The sequence below is a fragment of the Patella vulgata genome, chromosome 1, assembly GCF_932274485.2.
Source record: "Patella vulgata chromosome 1, xgPatVulg1.2, whole genome shotgun sequence".
In the NCBI taxonomy this organism is placed as follows: domain Eukaryota; kingdom Metazoa; phylum Mollusca; class Gastropoda; family Patellidae; genus Patella; species Patella vulgata.
In genome coordinates this window covers 86,067,116-86,087,418 of record NC_065879.2, presented here as the reverse complement: position 1 = coordinate 86,087,418, position 20,303 = coordinate 86,067,116, and the positions used below count along the sequence as shown (strand labels likewise).

At 38.6% G+C, this 20,303-nt stretch overlaps 1 protein-coding gene across 1 annotated transcript in view; it reads right to left on the bottom strand.

The window, feature by feature from the left end:
- The window catches only part of LOC126808382 (potassium voltage-gated channel protein Shaw), an 81,392-nt gene extending 61,355 nt beyond the window's left edge, over nucleotides 1–20,037 (bottom strand). Inside the window, exon 1 of the mRNA XM_050533059.1 lies at nucleotides 19,814–20,037. The gene's annotated coding sequence lies outside the window, so the exon portion shown is untranslated. The remainder of the gene's footprint in view (nucleotides 1–19,813) is intronic.
- Between the last annotated feature and the right edge of the window lie 266 nt (nucleotides 20,038–20,303).

The following is a 20,303-nucleotide window of genomic DNA, read 5'->3' as shown; positions in this document are numbered from 1 at the left end:
TGAATTTTCGCGGCCAACATAGGGATCGAACACGGGGACCTCCAGGTTAGCGAGGCAACATCTTACTCACTGAGCCACCGTGGCTCCCAGTGTTGTACATAATATTACCATTTGAAAATACAATAATACATAATGGCACCCAATTCAAAATATGTTCAAACCACTTCAATGAATAAATTATTAGTTTTCCCCCAGCTGTGACTGGTTCAACTAAATACATTTTCATTTATTTTGAAATTACCAATTCATTTAGTTGTTGTATGTAATGTATACATCAATATATAAGAAAATAAATATATTGTACTGAAGATCATGCACAGTGCAGTATATGCTTATATACAACAAGTACTTTACTTACACTGTAACTCAGGTATCATTTAATCTTGTGTATCTAGCACTAATTCCTTTCACATTCATTCAATATCAAATCTTTGTTTTAAAAATCATTCAATTTTGATAATGAGTGTCCAATTTAAAAGCGTTTAATTTCTTGATCAGTGTTAAAAAATACTGATACATGTAGTATTGCGCATGCTCTTTAGATAAGAATATGGCATCACCATTTGACATGACTAAATGCATTATGGTACACGATTTGATGTACCAATGGTAAACTGTTTATTTTTTCTTAAATATTGGATATCAGAAGCCCATCTTTGACCCATAAGATCAGAACATAAATGTTGATTTAAATTGACAAATAATTTGTGTTTTCAATGTCGAAGACTTTAGATGATACTGAGTTAGAGAATTTGCTACATGTACTTTAATCAGCTGTGAGTTAGAGACTTAGCTACTTTAAACAGCTGTGAGTTACAGACTTAGCTAATTTAAATAGCTGTGAGTTAGAGACTTACATGTAGCTACTTAAAACAGCTGTGTGTCAGAGACTTAGCTACTTTAAACAGCTGTGAGTTAGAGACTTACAAATGTAGCTACTTTAATTCATCTTTGCATTGATTATAGGGTGTCCTTTCATCACTTACAACCAGCCATATCTCACTGATTGCTACCATTACAAAACCGTTAGAAAAAAAGCCTATAATACAATAAACCTCGCTACAATCATCAATAATTTATCCACTAGTTTGTGTTCTCCACTCACAATAACCTGGAAAATGAAACAAATTAATGACGTTTCTTATCGCTTCGACAACTCCTACTCATCTCTTTAACTGGTAAAATTTAGGTCAGTTCGGTTGGGAAGCTATATATTTTTATAACCTCCAGTTTTGACGTAAAAAAATGAGTTTAACCTCCTACTTTTCTGCACCAACTTAACATTAAAACAACTCTAAATAATTGTGAACAAATACCCATTTGATTAATATCATCCGGGGTTTAGGGGGGACCTGCTTGCTTATGGTCCAACCTTCGACGATGGGGTTGTATGTTCAATCTAGTTGGGGGTGTACTATTGAACATACAATAATTCAATAACTCACTTCTCTTAGTATAATCTTATATTCTGTAACGATATTTACAGTGATAATATATATACATAATACTGACCCACAGGCTAGGTAACTTAATAAGGAACAGCATCTAAGAAATAACTTATCAGAGACCTGACCCTCAGTACATGTATGTCCTATTGCCTGCCTGTGGTTCACCCTATCTATCCTCTAATATACAATTTTCAGGACTTTTATACCTTAGCATTGTTTCTTAGTAACCCTAACTTTATAATCCTTAATACCTTAATTTCTACTGGATTAACTGGACAATAGATAATAATTTATGAAACAATGTCTCTCTAACATAATTACAGAGTTGACTTTGATTAGGCTTCAGGCTAATCTATAATGGCTGGGGCCTCAAATTAACTATGCTCTAATTCTACCTGGTCATATTAACTTGAGATTAGAACAAATGTAATAGAAAGAGAAGTGGGGTTTAACGTCCACTCGACACAAACTAGGTCATTTCGGGACTAACATGTTGTTCAAATTTATTTCAATAATTCGCTTGCGCGTAGGGGTCTTTAGCAGTGGGAGGAAACCGTAGGACCTTGAACTAAAATTACTAAGTTTGTGTCAAGTGGATGTTAAAGACCTTCTCTTTCTCTCTCCAAATTTTCTAAGATACCTTACACTTACTAGTTTGTGTCGAGTGGATGTTAAACCCTCTCGCCCGCCCGCCTCCTCTCTCCCTCCCCCCTCCCTCTCTCCAAATTTTCTATGACACCTTAAGCTGAGACTTTCCATTTTCAAATCCTGCGCACTGAGTATCACAGAGCATCGTTAATTTATTTTTTCTTATCACAAAGAACTGACTGAAGTACAGCAGTTAAATTATTGAAACAATACACCATGTACTGATCAATCAAGTCTACCACATCTGTGCTAGACTATTGATCAACAATAGCATAATTAAAAGACTGGATGAACAAAGTGTCATGTTACTCAGTAAATAAGAGAATAAGAACGGTGGTAAATCTATTGATTTAATCCTGCCGTTGGATTTATGGTCGCGGGATTATCCTAACTGTCGTCTGCTCATATTACTACGCTGACAACTGGTTGGCTACACAGCGCCGCGGCGCTAGTTGTTTCTGTTGTCGAAGATCTCGACAGACAGGCTATCAGATTACCTTAGGTATTTGAACAACGATGATTTATTGGTTTATGTTATTGTGACCTGTGTTGTTGTTTAATGATAGTCAAGTACTCCGTTCTCAACAGCGCTATTAAAATCAGGTGCACGATTATATATCAAGTGCTGTTATCAGCAATCGCAACATTGTCGTGAAAAAAATCAAATGAAAACAAAATGGCAGGGATCGGACATATTGAAAGCTGCTGATTGCCATTTGTGATTGTATTTAATGTATTGTTGTGAAAGAGATAGAGAGGAATGGGGTTTAACTTCCACTCGACTCAAACTAGGTCATTTTGGGACTAACATATGGTTTCAATTTTAATTCAACAATTTGCATGCACGTAGGGGTCTTTAGCTAAAGACCCCTATTTGCAAGCGAATTATTGAAAAAAAATTGAACCATGTTAGTCCTGAAATGACCTAGTTTGTGTAGAGTGGACATTAAACTCTCTCTCTCTCTCTTTCTCTCTCTCTAGTCTCTCTCTCTCTCTCTCTCTCTCTCTCTCTCCCTTCTACATTTTGTTTTTGTTGTTTCTGAAGCTAATCATGGGCTACACACCATTTAAATATACCCCATGTCGTTTACAAAATCAAGGTGTACTAACAGCATTTTATGGTTCAAGCAGACACAGTTGTACTTTATAACAGTTCAGCAGTGAATCATTTTAACATCTTTCATTGGATTTTTACCATGGAGGAGTGGTTCTGGCAGAGTACTTAGCAACCAATTTCAACTCAGCAAAAAGGATGATATAAGTTTTATAGTCTTCATCAACAAAAATCTATCTTTGGTTCAGAGCAGAAATAGTTTGTTCCATTGAAGTTTTTTTCACCAACATTACTAGTTCATTAGTGCAACAAGAAAGCTATTCATACAAGTTTTAACGCTTCATTTGAAAAAAAGGATGTGGCTTAGTGAGTAGGACGTTGACTCGCTAACCTGGGTCCCGTGTTCGATCTCCATAGGCGTACGAGCCAAGGGGGAAGGGGGGGCAGCTGCCCCCCTAATTTTCGGGCAAGCTGACTTTTCATGCAGATGAGTATAAGTGAAAAAAAATTTTTTATTTCATCTACTTGGCAAAATAAAGTGCCCGAAATCTAATAAAACACTAATTTTACAGGCTGGAATAGCAGTAAAAAGCGTTTGCGGCCGTCAAATATTCCCAAATTTTTCTTGGGGTCCTTACAAGGTCAGCTCCGCTTCTTCGCCTCTCGAAGAAAACCTGAAATGTTTTAGGGCATTTCTAGTTTTGCTTCCCTAACTGTCATCGAGCCTTAATAAAACACTAATTTTACTTAGATTTTAATTGAATACCACAAATTTGTACTGAGTTGACTATGGATTAAAACATTTTGTCTGGAGCCACTCTACTTTGTGCGACATATTTCGGGCATCGATTATTATTTGTGAATGCAGCTGCAACAGTCTGATTGGATGGTTGGAATTCAGAATGGGATTTCGGTTACAAAACCATTGGATACTTTTGGAGTTGCTTACATGGGCTAGAATAGCAGAAAAAGCATAAGCGGTGGTTAAATTTTCAAAATTTTCTCAGTGAGGGTGAGACCCCCATACCCCGCGACGATTGATTGGTTGTTTGGAATTCGGATCAGCCAGGTCGGCAATATTGGACCAAATAGAAGTTCCGTATTCGTGGACAGTAAACGATTGATCTTTTGATTGGAATTCGAGTCAGCCATCTTAATTAGGCTATAATAGACCACTTTGAAAGTTGCTTTGTTCACAGGCTGAAATAGCAGGAAAACGTCTTTGCAGCTGTCAAATATTCCAAAATTTTCTTGCCGGGGGGGGGGGGGGGGGGTGTCCATACAAGGTAAGCTCTGGTTCTTCGCCTCTTGAGGAATACCGGCGCCGCTGTCTGTTAACCCGAAATTATTTCGGGCATTTAGGGTTCTGCCCCCTAACTGTCATCGACCCTGTATGCCTATGTCAATCTCTGTATTGGCCAAGAAAGTTCATCAGGATTTTCCGGCATGGTGCAGGACAGAAGGCCTGGTAAGGGACAATGTATAATCTTTCGGATGGGATTAAAAAATTTCCCCCATAGTACACTGTATGGAGTATGCCCGTCTTCATTAGCAAAGTCGGAGCAGAACAGTAGGACATTAAACCCACTCCATAAATAAAAATGACTGGTTCTTTAGCTAAAGTCAGTCACAGGAATTGTGGTTTGGGAATTGATCTTTCTGGAGGGTTGGGTGGACGAATGGTCTGTCATTGAGTCCAGTGACAAGGAGTAGGGTCGCCTGTCCAACCTTGTGGGTTTTCTCCAAGTCCTCTGGTTTCCCCTATGCGCAAGCGAATTATTGAAATAAAATTGAACCACATGTTAGTCCCAAAATGATTGAGTTTGTGTCAAGTGGACATTAAACCCCATTTCTCTCTCTTGAACATCTTATACAACTCCTGTGTAATGTTACTGTAACATTAATGACAATAAACGTGTGTTACGTACAGTAATCCAACAGATCTTACAGGAAAACTGCACTTCAATAGTAACCACACTGCACCACACATAATTTACACAAAAACAAATACATGTATATGGACAAACCACAATACGCAGAAATCACAAACAAACGTACAATTTAAATAAAGTGAATGGATCCGGGGGCTAGCCGTAAGCATCCACTGCACTGTTCAGTCCCAGGGCCTGTAGTGACACAGATTTCACTCAAATTTGAAAACAATCAGAAATAAAACCCTGAGAAACCATTGTGTAATGCAAGAAACCCATTCGACATACAGAGATCCATCTACTCCATACTTCGAGAAGAGATCTATGCCCGGAATGGCTGCCATATCCAACAATTAGTATACTGTTTGGTAATGTGGTTCTACTATGTTTCACATCTGTGAAATTTTGCCCGGGCAGCGGCACTACGGCCTACTCTTATATCGAATTCCAACTGCCAGGGGATCTTTTACATGCACGCCAATGTGTACGCGGGACCTCGGTTTTTCGTCCCATCCGAACGACTAGACAGCTGTCCTTGTCAGGCCCTCCGTCCTGCATCACTGACAAGGGGAAACCATGCCGTAAAATCTGGATGAAATTTCTCGGCCAATGCAGGGATCGAACACCCGACCTCCAGGCTAGCGAGCCAGCGTCCTACCCACTTAGCCACGTGATCCCACAAAAACTAAATAAACTTCTTTCAATTGTATTAAATGGAAGTGTAATCAATACTCAACAAAATTCTCAAGTATTGTACTTAGTGTTTTTGACTAAAATCGTTGATTTAGGACTTAAAATGTCGGTCAACTAGCTTAGTGTCTGTTCTCAAGCAGAGCTACATGTAATTGTAGACAGACAGTTTAAGTTTAGTATGCAAGGGACCATGAAGGAAAAATTTGCAACAAAACACTGATCTCAGCTTGCCAAGCCTACAGATAAAATAACGCTGTGACTAGATCTTGAGACCCCAGACTTCAGCCTTTCAAGTGTATATACATGTAGATAAATAAGGCACTGATTTCAGCCTGCTAGATACATGTACATGAAATGAAATAGGGTTTAACGTCCTACTGTTTATGCGGTGGACACACTAGCCAAATGATTCGGCTGAATCAATCAGCGTCGAAATTTACCTATTGTGTCCACTGTCATTCTGCCGAATGATTCGCCCGAATCAAACATGTTTGATATATTCACCTAGTGTGTCCACTTCGCCGAAGCATTTGCCCGAGTGTAGAATTCATTAGCCAATTACCACTCATATCGAGAAGTCACAGGATTGTTTGAAGACATAGACGCCACCATGTGACGTGAAAGGTGATTCAATCGACTGGTGAATTGGGCCACCGCTTTTGCTCTGGCTGGGCTAATGAAGACAGTCTATATAGATAAATAAGGCTGTGACTAGATCTTGAGGTCTCAGACTTCAGCCTGTCAACTCTAAAGGTAAATCTGGCTGTGAGTGATGTACAACAACTACAGAATCAATTATTATCTTCTCATCACAACCCTAATCTCAAGTCTACCCACAATAAAACTATACGATGATAAATCAATACATAGCACTCGTAGAAACACGTCCTATCTCTCCAGTCTGATCTATTGGGCAGCATTAGTGGGTATGACATTGGTTTCTCAACCAGAATGCCATGGGTTCCACCCCATTGTTAACTTTTGCCAGCATTACCTGAAGTGTATGGAGGACATTGGTTCACGTCCCACAAGGGCAGAGAAATCTCTTGCTATAATTGAGCAGCATTAGTGAGTATGACATTGGTTTCTTAACCAGAATGCCATGGGTTCCACCCAATTGTCAACTTTTGCCAGCATTAGCTGTGTGAACAGGATATTGGTTTGCATTCCACAAGGGCAGAGAAATCTCTTGTTGAGTACTATTTCTTGCTAAAATTTGGCAACATTGATTTCTTAACCAGAATGCTAGGGTTCACATCCGACCAGGACAGAGAGGGTCTCTTTGTTGAGTCTTCCCACTTGCTTACTCTGGTTCTCATTCCTACATGGGCAAAGATTATGTCTATGGGTTTTCCAGCATGCTCTCTACTACATGTATAAGGGTACAGGTAATATCTACAGGATTGACAAGGGTACAAATTGGTAGATCCCTTGCCAAATGGGATTCAATTGCTCTATGCTCAATGCAGCCCTGTTTCAAAAAAGAGGTATGGTGACCCACAGTTTGGCATGCAAAATATTTATATGAGTGTGCGGGGGAGGGGTTGGGTGGCAGTCCCTCCATGTGCCACAGGGTAATACTGGACTATGTAGAACATGCTAGAGTCGATTTGTAGCATATCTGACCCACGGAGTATGTTTGACACTGGTTCAGCATTATGATTATGATTATGATATTGAAAACCGCATTGAAACAGCATGATTTTTTGCCATTTGCCAGGGCACAAAAACTCAAAATCGTGACGCAAAGTTTGTCATTGCGTCCCTCTCACTTAGCACCTGTTTCAAATCTGAGAAGAACAACATAAATTGGCAGTTTTCTTCGTAGATAATTTCAACATGTAGTAGGGTGTAATTGTATGTATGTAAATAAAGTTTATGTAATATATGGTGTATGTTGTTATATCTGCATGGTGTCTTGGAGTCTAGCCAAGATGTGGTGTCCAGTGTGTTGTGTTGTAATTGTGTTCACTGAGTTGTTTTAATGAGTTTACCTGGTTTGCAGAGTCATCCCCAACTCTGAATGTCATACTTTTACATTTACATGTAAATCGTGTAAGAAATAAATATGCTGAATGTGAAGATCTGCAACTATACCATAAAAAAAATTAATATTAAATTTAATCCATAACCATTCATAGGCATGCCATACATCAAGAATTAATGCATATTACAGGATGAACTGTACAGGCACATTGGCATACATATTGCACCAAAATACCCCCCACAAAAATCTCAAAATTGCCGGTTCTTGAAAGAGTATCAAAGGCATGTTTGTTAAGTACAAAGTATACTATGTTCCTATCTGTATATTACTTCAGAGTAGCTTGTTATTCATGTATAAAGGTCCCATAAACAAACTAAACTACTCTGCTAATTAAATACTCTTAATCATTTTGGCGCCATTGGGACTTTGTGACGCTCCATGTATGTTTTAGCAGAAAGTACATTTGTTTAATAATTACAGAAAGTGGCCATATTGCACATGAATAATTCATTACTCTCAAATTGATTTGAAGATAGCAATCTTGGTTATCCAGTTTGCAAAGGTCAATCTCTAATTGATTGGTCTGCTCAATGCTAATTTTTGTGTTTCTTTGATTAACCAGTATAAACAGAAAAATAGATGAAAACCCTGATGAGTACTAAAATAAACAATGTACATTAGAAATAGCAGGCAAGATATAACCAATAATAATTTAATTTTCACTTTAAAAAGTTATTCGACATACTATACTTTAGAACAATGTATGGCGTGAGTCTGTCTTCATTAGCCCAGTTGGAGCAGAACAGTAGGATGTTAAACCCCATTTCATTTCATTTAACTAGACAGCCACAATTATGGCATCATAATTAATAGACTGAGCTAATAAGCACATTACGCTATTTCTTTTCATCTACATGTAATCTTGTTTTATATCATGTTAAAAACAAAATGGGTTTTACTCTTTATTAAGCTTGTGTGTCTGCATATTTTCTATTCTGCACACAGAGGACTAACTACTTCGAGAAAAGATCTCTGTCTTGAATGGTGGCCCGCTCTGATCAATCGGCTTTGGTCGTGTTTAGCTGACGAGTAGGCGCATCTTTTCCACTATTCTGTAATGTATTTGTTGCAGATCTACCTTTGTGTCCTACGTGCCTACTCTAAAGCAGCGGCTTGGGTCAACTAGGTAGAGTAAAAATATTTAATCTTTACTTTGTCTAGGTATATCCCTGTCTGTCCTCGTAGGGCGCATGCGCTGGATATCCGCGCAGTAGCCTGCATTGATATTGTAACCCTTTGGTGGTTGGAGAGCAGGCAGGGATGAATCTTTTAAATTACTCAAATGGCTTCTCAAACCAAGAAGACTCGTACTACCAAACGTATGTCGACCGAGGATTTAGAACCATTACCAATAAAAACTTCCCGAACCTGGCCTAGATTTCTGGTCATACAAAGTACTAACGATATCAATCTTAGTAAAACATCTCCTTTTTTGATTGCTAAAGGTCTTGCTGGCTTGGCTGGTGAGCCCAAAAGCGTCAAGAAAATGAGAAATGGTACTTTGTTAGTGGAATGTGCTAAAGAATCACATGCTACTTCATTATTAAAATCAAAGACTTTAGCCAACATTCCTATCAAAGTTGCACCGCATAACTCTCTAAATTCATCAAGAGGTGTTATTCGGTCTCAGGATTTAGAAGGCAGCTGTGAGGAAGAGATGCTTGAAAATCTCGCCTCACAAGGTGTTACATACGTCAAACGTATTTCCATCAGACGTAATGGTAATATTATCCAAACCAACACCTATATCCTGACCTTTGATAAACCAGATCTTCCTAGGATGATCAAAGCTGGTTTTCTTGCCATACCAGTTACCCCGTACATTCCCAATCCATTGCGTTGTTTTCATTGTCAACGCTTTGGACACAGTAAAAACGTATGTAAGGGGAAAGCGATGTGTGCTAGATGTGGACAAGATGGTCACGAAAGTACATCTTGTCAACTCGACCACCATTGCATTAACTGCAAAGGGCCTCATTTTGCTTATTCTAGAGAGTGCCCAATATGGAAGAAAGAAAAACAAGTGCAGCAGGTGAAAACAGAAAAAAACATACCATATCCTGAAGCAAGGAAGCTGGTAGAGGCTGCAACCCCAACATTTGCAATGTCTTTTGCAAATGCAGTCAAGCCCAAGACCACTTCCATTGCTTGTCAAACACCTGCTGTATTTCCAGCTGCGACGGAATCCTCGTCACCACCGAAACCTACCATTCCTCCAAAGCCCGTAAATATTTCTCTCAACACCCAGACTGCTAATAAGTCTGGGGAGTCTGAGATTGAGGAGATTGTGCCTCCCACTCCTCAACCAATTGGTGGAAATCCACCCAAAATAGATATTACCAAGGAACGTTCTGGTAAAGGCGTTCCTAAAAATTCTAAATTGGCTACCTTCCGTAGTAGGAAGGGTGACGAAGATCCTGTCGGAACCTATAACAGGTTCGGGATACAGGACAATCTAATGGATGTTGTTGTAGAAATACATGACCCCAAACAACATCACAGAAGTCCTGTTAAACCTCCCTGAAAATGGCTAATTCCATTATTCAATGGAATTGTCGTGGTCTGAAACCAAATTTTAATGAAGTTCAAATCTTAATTCAAAAATTTAATCCCTTAGCTATTTGTTTACAAGAAACTTTTTTAAAGAATTCAGATGTCGTAACACTCAGACATTTTGTTGCCTATCATTATTTTGCTAATAATGATGGTAGAGCACACGGTGGTGTTTCCATTTTCCTTAATGGAAATATTCCGCAGAGCAAAGTCACCCTCAATTCGCCTTTACAGGCAGTTGCAGTGAGGGTGACTTTACATATTCCTATCACACTCTGCTCTGTATATTTACCACCTAGTTTACATCTGAACCCCAGAGATCTTGATGACCTTGTTGCACAACTTCCTCTCCCGTTTATAATTACGGGAGATTTCAATGGTCATCATTCACTCTGGGGCAGTCCAGATGACAATAACAGAGGTAAACAAATAGCGGACTTCATTAACATTAATAATTTGTGTTTATTAAATGATGACTCGCCTACTTATCTACATCCTGCCACAGCTTCTTTTTCTTCTCTTGATCTAACCATTTGCTCTCCGGTCCTGTTTCAGGATTTTACATGGAGAGTGAATGAAGATCTGTGTGGTAGTGACCATTTTCCCATCTTGATAGATAATAATGGTCCCTCTCCGGTTGAAAGACCGCAGAGGTGGAAGTTACATAAGGCTGATTGGGCTCTTTTTGAATCTTTGTGTCTCTTCTCTTTTGATGCAAAAGAGTTAGAAGATGCAGATGAGCCCATGGCCTTATTCACTTCAATTCTTCAGGATGTAGCTGAGCAGGCGATTCCGAAGACCACGACTGAGCCCAAACGTTTCAATAAACCATGGTATAATAACGATTGCAAATCCGCTCTTAGAGAGCGTGATCGCATCTTAAGACGCCTTGAGAATCACCCTTCCATGGAGAATATTGCAGCATACCAAATGGTCCGGGCGAAGGCTCGTAGAACCATACGCCAAGCAAAGAAATCTTCATGGCAAGGATATGTCTCAAGGATCAATTCCCGCACCACTTCTAAATCGGTATGGGATAGGATTCGTAGAATTAAAGGTAAAAGTAGTGCATTATCAGTTAACCATCTAAATGTTGACAATACCACCTTAACAACATTTCCTGATATTGCTAATTCTCTGGCCTGTACAATTTCATTCAATTCATCATCCAATTTCTCCTCGGATGCCTTTCGGGGCATTAAACATCAACAGGAGAAAAGGCGACTTAATTTCAAGTCCCGTAATGATGAATGTTATAATGAAAAGTTTTCTATTGCTGAACTCCGTGATTCTCTTAAAAGGGCTAAGGATACTGCAACTGGTCCAGATGAAATTCATTACCAGATATTAAAACATTTACCTTTTTCTACACTTTTAATATTATTAGATCTTTATAACCGGATTTGGGTTGATGGGAATTTTCCCCCTTCATGGCGTGAAGCCATAATAATTCCCATCCCTAAACCGGGGAAAGATCCTACGAATCCTACCAATTATCGTCCGATCGCTTTGACTAGCTGCATTTGCAAAACCATGGAGAGATTGATCAATCGAAGGCTTGTTTGGTACCTTGAGTCCAACAACCTCATTACAGACCTCCAATGTGGATTTCGGTCCCAAAGGAGCACTCTTGATCATCTCGTTCGATTTGAAACGTTTGTCAGGGATGCTTTCATCCAGAAACAACATTTAGTTGCTATATTTTTTGATCTGGAGAAAGCTTATGATACCACATGGAAATATGGTATCATGCGCGACCTGCATAACCTCGGTCTGCGGGGTCGCTTACCTATCTTCATTAAAAATTTCTTAGAAGATAGGTCGTTTAAGGTACGCTTGGGATCAATATTCTCTGACCCATTTCCTGGGGAAATGGGAGTCCCTCAGGGAAGTATATTATCTCCCACTCTTTTTTCCATTAAGATAAATACCATACCATCGTGCCTTAAACGCGGGGTCGACGGCTCTCTTTATGTTGACGACTTTCAGATGTGTTACGGATCGACAAGTATGCAGACAATCGAACGTCAGTTGCAGCTTTGTTTGAATTCTATTCAACGATGGGCAACTGACAATGGATTTCGATTTTCGAAATCCAAGACTGTTTGTATGCACTTTTGTCAGCGAAGAGGTTTACATCCTGATCCGGAACTTACACTGGATGGAAGCCCCATTCCAGTTGTAGATGAAACAAAATTCTTGGGTTTGATATTTGATAAGAAATTATCATTTATCCCCCACATCAAAACCCTCAAAAAGAAATGTCTGAAAGCCCTCAACATATTGAGAGTCTTATCAAACACTGACTGGGGAGCAGACCGTAAGGTCCTGCTCAGATTATATCGAGCATTAATAAGATCTAAACTCGATTATGGGTGTATTGTGTATGGGTCAGCCCGCGAGTCTTATCTCAAAGAGCTTGACACCATTCACAACCAAGGACTTAGAATCAGTCTAGGAGCATTCCGAACATCTCCAGTGCAGAGTTTATACGTCGAGGCGCACGAGCCCTCATTGCACGACAGACGTGATAAACTTGCACTGCAGTATGCTACAAAAATTGCATCTCTGCCTCATCATATTTCATTTAACACCATATTTAGACCCTATTATGAACATCTATATTTACTGAAAACCAATGTTATTCCATCCTTCGGTATTCGCATTCAACCCCTTTTGTCTCAGGCTGGTATCAGTCAAGACAGTATTGCGAATACCCCTTTCTTCGAGACACCACCATGGTCTATATCTCCCCCCAAGATCGATCTCGATCTTACAAAAAACAAAAAGAAAGATACTAGTTCCACAGTGTTTCAATCTCTCTTCAGAGAGAAAAGGTCTAAATATGGTGATTATGCTCCAATTTATACAGATGGTTCCAAAGATGGCGATCGGGTAGCATCGGCTACTGTCACGCCATCTGAGACCATTTCTGTTCGTCTTCCTCCTGCTGCTTCCATATTTACTGCTGAACTCCAGGCCATCTTTCAGGCTTTGGAGTATATCAAATTCTCTTCATCCTTAAAACACATTATATTTACTGATTCTTTGTCCTCTTTACAGGCAATAAACAATAAGCAGCTTGTACACCCTTTAGTAGCAGACATTTATCGTCTGCTACTATCACACGAGTTTAACGGCAAGGACACTGTCCTTTGCTGGCTCCCCAGTCATGTTGATATTAAAGGGAATGATCAAGCAGACTTAGCTGCCAAGTCTGCTTTAGATCTTCCCATATCACAATTTCTTTTACCTTTCACCGATTTTAAATCGTCCATTAAATTATTTGTATATGACCGCTGGCAACGGTCTTGGGATCTTGCAGACACAAACAAACTTCATCACATTAAGCCTCTCTTAGGAGACTGGCCAAGCTCCTATAGAACCAGCAGGAGAGATGAAGTGGTTTTGTGTCGCTCTCGCATTGGTCATACTTTTTTAACACACATTTTCATCTTAAAGCGAGAGCCTCAACCACAATGTGTTCACTGTCATGTTCCTTTGACAGTGAAACACATCTTGATTGAGTGCAATCATCTCAAACATATTAGATCTAAATATTACCGTTGCCAGTCAGTACGTCAGCTATTTGCTCAACCGGAGCTTTATGATGAATTGCTAGCATTTTTAAAAGAGACAAACTTTTATTCAAAATTTTAATTGTATATATTTATCATATATTGTTTTTAAATATTTATATATGTAAAGGAATTGATATATTTATTTTTAAGTATATTTTCTGTGATATTTGTTTTTATTTACATATATGAATACATTCCTGTGATATTGTTTTAATTTGTCTCGTTAAATTCACCATATGTTTGGCGCAATATAGCCCGGTTGGAGCTGACGTGCCATTAAACAACATTTCATTTCATTTCATTTCTGTCTTGAATGGCCATCATATCTAAATATTAGAATAGCATTTTGTGACTCGGTTCAGTTCCACTCCATTTCACATCTGTCATACACACAGGGACTAAATAAACATTTTCTATTTTATTAAATGGAAGCAGAATAAATACATGTACTTCTCAAAATTCTCAAAGTCTATACTTAGTGTTTTCGTAAAATTGTTGATGTGTCAGTCAACTAACTTAGAGTCTGTTCTCAAGTGGAGCTAACTGTAGACAGCGTAAGTTTAGTATGTCAAATTCCTTGATGCATAAATTTTCAATTTTATTAAATGTAAGCAGAATATATACCTCTGAAATTTCTCGAAATTTACTTTGTGTTTTTGACTAAAATTGTCGACGTAGGACTTAAAATATTGGTCAACTAGCTTAGTGTCTTTTCTCAAGCGGAGCTAACTGTAGATAGACAGCTTAAGTTTAGTATGGTATGTCAAATTCCTTGATGCATAAATTTTTAAAGTGAAAATTAAATTATAATTGATTGTATTCTGCGTGCTACTTTTAATGTACATGTACACTAGGACTTAAAATGTCGGCCAACCAGCTTAGTGTCTTTTCTCAAGCGGAGCTAATTGTAGACAGACAGCCTAAGTTCAGTATGTATGTATATTTGGATCTAAAGATAAAGCTTGTATTGCTTTCTCTAAACATTAGGATGAAAGTGCCTGAAGGAAAGCTGATAGCTCGGTACAGTCATTATCATCTTTATAATCTCCATTGGTAGCAAATGGTCTGTCTTAATGTCTGACACAGTTACTGGTACTATTGTTAATCAGATTTTAGGTGCATTCTTGAGTTTATTCCTAATACCTGATGATACCACTCCTTGTTTCCGATGTGGTTTCCCCTTGTCAGTGATGCAGGACGGAGGGTCTGATAGGGACAGTTGTCTAGTTGTTCGGATGGTACGAAAAACTGAGGTCCTGTGTACACATTGGAGTCTAAGTAAATGATCACCTAGTTTGTGTGAACTTAAGACGCCATTTCTCTCTCTTGCGTCAGGTGCGCTGTAATATGTAATGAACAATAGTTTTTTTTATAACACTTGCGGCAGGTGTGCTGTGACATGTGAAGAACAATAGTGTTAAAAACACTTGCGACAGGTTGATGTATATACACTAGTTAATAATTCAGCTTGCAGCTAATGATATAGACTAGAGATAAACCTATTTAATATTACCTGACATAAATAATAAACAATAATCAATATAGTAGTTATCACACATTCAGTAAAACAGGAGTCCAAGTCCAATATATACATTATATCAGTGGTTCTCAACCTTTTTATGCCAACGGCACACTTTGGAACACATGAAAAAATAACGGCACACCTGGCTACATGTACATACATATATGAAAAATATTTGAATTTTGCAATAAAAACATGGTAAATCAGACGGAATACAACCGTAGACAGAGACTAGTCATAGACACATAGAATGACTCAAACTAAATAAAGAAAAACACAAATATGAACTATCAGTAGACACCAGTAAATACTCAATTGGGATCACATGTTTTTTTCACAATTTCATGGAACACCTAGGAAGACCTTGTGGGACACTGGTTGAGAATCACTGTATTATATGAAACAACAATGTATTGAAAATGATGGGCTTAAAAATGGTTAGTGCTAAATGATAAGGCCAACTCAATTTTTCGTCATAGGTCACGAGCTGTAAACAGGGCTAGCGCTAATCACAACCCGCGAGCCTTAAATTTATTCTTTTTTCTTTACCACAATCGACACCGAAGGAAGACCATCAGCGCCACCAACACCAAAGAAAAGCGAAACCAACCAGGTATATTAATCTATGTATTGCATGTATTTTTAATAAAACTAGGAAATATCACGAACCAAATTTTCATCATCCTAGGTCAGTGCTTATGTGGAGACTTAACCTCTCCCCCAAATTCTTAAACCTAACCCTGAACCTAACCCAAATGCTTACCCCAAACCTAACCCTAACCTACAATCCCGCCAACAATCACATGCCCTAACCTTATTTACATCTCAGCGACCTTGAGCTGGCCTTAACAAATAGATTTAGCCTTTCAAAAAAACACAAAAAAACTTGAAGCTTGGTTAGCTGTAAATAATTAATGTGATTCAACTCAATCAACCAGATCATAAATTATCCAAGTTATAAATAATTCTGATGTGGTGCAGGACAGAGGGTCTGACAACGATATGTCTAGCTGTTCGGATGGGACAAAAAACCTAGGCCCTGTGTACGCGCGGAATCCTTGATAGTTGTAAGTTCAAATAAGGGTGCCTAGTTGTTCAGATGGCATGAAAAACTGAGGTCCCCCCCCCCCCTTGACAGTTGGAATTCAATATAAGAGTAGGTCGTAGTCCCGCTGTTCGGGCAAAATTTATTCTGATCATAAATTGTACTGGTTGTGTACATGTACACTGAATAAAAGGTAGACTATCAAGAGAGAAAGAGAGAAAGAGAGAGAGAGAGAAAGAGGGATGGGCTTTTAACCTCCACTCAACACCAACCAGGTCATTTCAGGACAATATTTTGTTCAATTTTATTTCAATAATTCACCTGCAGGTAGGGGTCTTTAATAGTGGGAGGAAACCGGAGGACCCGGAAAACACTCACAAGGCTGGGCAGACAGCACTTTACCATATATTTATCATGTACTGTGCCGAGAATGTTAAAACTAACATTAAACACATCAGTGATTGTATATACACCAAATCTGTTAGTACTTTAGTGCTGAGTTTATTCGGAAGACTCGATACCTCTCCTCATATACATACAGAGTTTATTTGTAACCCATGATACCACTTTTCAATTTCATTTATTCAGAGTTTATTTAAAACACCCGATGTAACTCCTCATTTATGCTGAGTTTATTGAAAACATTTGATATCACTTCCCATTTATGCTGAGTTTAAGTAAAGATAGCAGTATTTGTACAGTACACCAAATCTGTTAGTACTTGGGTTAATTCGGTAACTCAAAAGACATGCTATCTCCTATATTACAAAAATTTGACTCGTGGGAAATAACTATGTACATCTAAGATGCTTAAAGATAGATCATGACCACACAAGCAGAAGATTTTACCATCTACCTCAACATGTTCAATTATAGGCCCATATCAATACTGCTGAAAATCAATCGGATTAAAAAAGAGAAGGAGAAATGGGGTTTAACATACATGTATGGTTCAATTTTATTTCAACAATTCGCTTGCATGTAGGGGTCTTTAGCAGTGAGAGGAAACCGAGGCACCTGGAGAAAACCCCCACTCCTTGTCACGTACAACCCAGAATCAAAACCATGCCAGTTGACTCAATGACGGACCATATATGCTAACCAATCCGCCATTCACCCCCCCCCCCCCTCTGATCAAAAAACAGATCTACATGTATATTTCGTTTCATTTTTTTTATATTTTCGATGGCCTACACTACATGAAGATCTGATCGGTTGTAGTGGAAGGTCGCGTCAGAGGTCATACGAGCGGCTTTTGACCCTATGATGTCAGACATTTGATTAACCAATCAGCATTGTTGTTTCTAGTGGGTTACCCACAGTTCCAGGCACCTCACGCCAAAAACTTGCCGTAGCAGTCTGTTTCATTGGCTAATCTCTCACATCATCCAGAACGTGCGTTATATAACAACTCTTCCAGATCCTAGTGTAGTTGAGACAAGTTTAATGAAATTTTGAACGACACAACGTCCACTCGACACAAACTAGGTTATTTCGGAACTAACATACGGTTCAATTTTTTTTTCAATAATTCGTTTGCGCGTAGGGTTCTTTAGCAGTGGAAGGGAACCGGAGACCCGCAGAAAACCCACGAGGTTGTACAGGCGAACCTACTCCTTGTCACGTACAATCGGGAAATCTGCAGTTAATCCAAAATTCTGATTTTATACTGTACAATGCACACAGGATCTTGATCTGACATTCACTTTTATATAACACACGTTTTTATTCCTCTAAAACCATAGCAACAAAAATGGAAGAGGCTTTAATCCACCCAGGTTGGTGAAGACGCAGGGCTGGATTAAAGGGACTATCTCGATTTGAACAGAGTCTCAAAAATAAAAGTCTGAGTACATTTGAAATTTAAGCGCCCAAAATATAGAGGAATGGTGTGTTTACTTTGTCTCAAAAATTCACCTCACAATATTTAGTCGTTTGGACAAGAACATCATAAATGCTTATCCGGACACGTAACCCTTTTAAGATTTCTGGTCATTTTTTCGTTGGGTGACCTGATAATTGATTCCTATTCCCTTAGAGGTCTATACAATGAATGACCCATGTGCTGTACTTGCTAACGAAAGGTAAATTTCACCTACACATTATTTTTATAAAGTAAAAGTCTGGTTTATCCATAAAACACATAATATAGTTTGGTACACCGGTCTCCATTTCCAGACAAAGACCGACAGGTTTTAAGTTGTTTGAAAACGAATCACAAATATTGAGTTAGTTGCTTGGCCCTTTGGTAGAGGATTTTAAGGGATTTTAACACAAAATTAAGCAGTTTTATTCTTCAACATATTATCGGGATTGGCCCTTTAAAACCCACAGGGGCCCTATAAGCACTTAAAAGATTTTAGTGCCCCCATATATATGTAATTAAAAAAATAAACAATAATAAAGCATAAACAAACGTCAAGCACCTGATTAGAGTTTTTCTGTGATTTTATACACGTCATTATTAATTGCCACAAAACAGGTAACAGTATGAACAGACAAAAACAATGAAAAACGTATTGAAAGTTATTAATTAATTTTTTAATTAAATATTTTAAATTTGGCAGACATTTTGTGATGGTGCCCCCATTACCATGATGCCCTAAGCACGTGCCTATCTTGCTTGCTAGTTAATCCCGTCCTGTGTACCGGTAGACGGTCTAATTTCATCAATATCTCTTCAATTGATCCTGTCGCAGTTAATTAAAAATTACGAACATAGACTGTTAATAATTTATTCTCGTGAAATTGGTCAGTTTAGTCACATACATTTCCCTCCTTATAATATCCCTGAATATTTCAGGCAAAAACGTCACTGCATTTTCCCGCGTAAAAATAAAAATGTCCCCTAGCCGTTCTTGGAATGGCCATTCACCTCTTCTGTGACGCAGCCATAACACACAATGCAGTCGATTACATTATTATATTATTGTATGGAATTCTGTGGAGCATGTTGCCTGTTCCAGCTTATAACATGGACGACCATACAGCACGCTCTCGGTGCCAATAGGTTTAAGGAGTAGGCTATTATAATAAGTAGGCTAAATAAAGTGTTGGAGAATTATGGCGCAGGCTGACGACCGAAAGACATCTCGTGCATGCCAGTGCATAAAAGAACTGTGACGTGAATTCTAAGATGACAATTCTTCATGCGGAAGGCAGCTCGAACGATCTCACGTCTGTCATAGACTAACAGACGGCCTCAGCAGAAGTGTACGCGAACATCGACACGAAATGAATAATACAGAAATCCCATTCCATAAAGTAAAGCTAAAAAAAAAGGCCACTTACCTTATTTCTATGGTCTAGAATGGCTGATATAATATAAATCCTTTGTGCGTAACGAATGTTTTTTAACGTAGTTTTATCCAATATTTCGTGTTTAATTGTTGTACAGCTAGCTTCAGTATTCCTAGTTTTATAACGAGAAGGCTAGCGTGTAACTTTACATTCGCTACGATTGGCACCTAACACTCGGTAAGCCATCTCTATTCCCGTGTAACGATCAATGGAACAGTCCATGCCTGCAATAGAAAAGAGGGGGAACAGGTGGTTAAATTAGGTTCCATAGCTTCTGGCAATTAACAGGCGGTTTTGAGTAGAATGGTGTCCAAGTAGTCACAGTTGTCAAGCGACAGCGACAGCCTCGAACACTGGTCCTTTTAATTAGCGTTCGACCTTTTATTTATTAATTAATTAACAATAACGTGGAGTAATTAATTAGTTTTTGTCTTGTACATATAGAACCTGGATGAACAACACTTGACTTGCATGTCAGAAT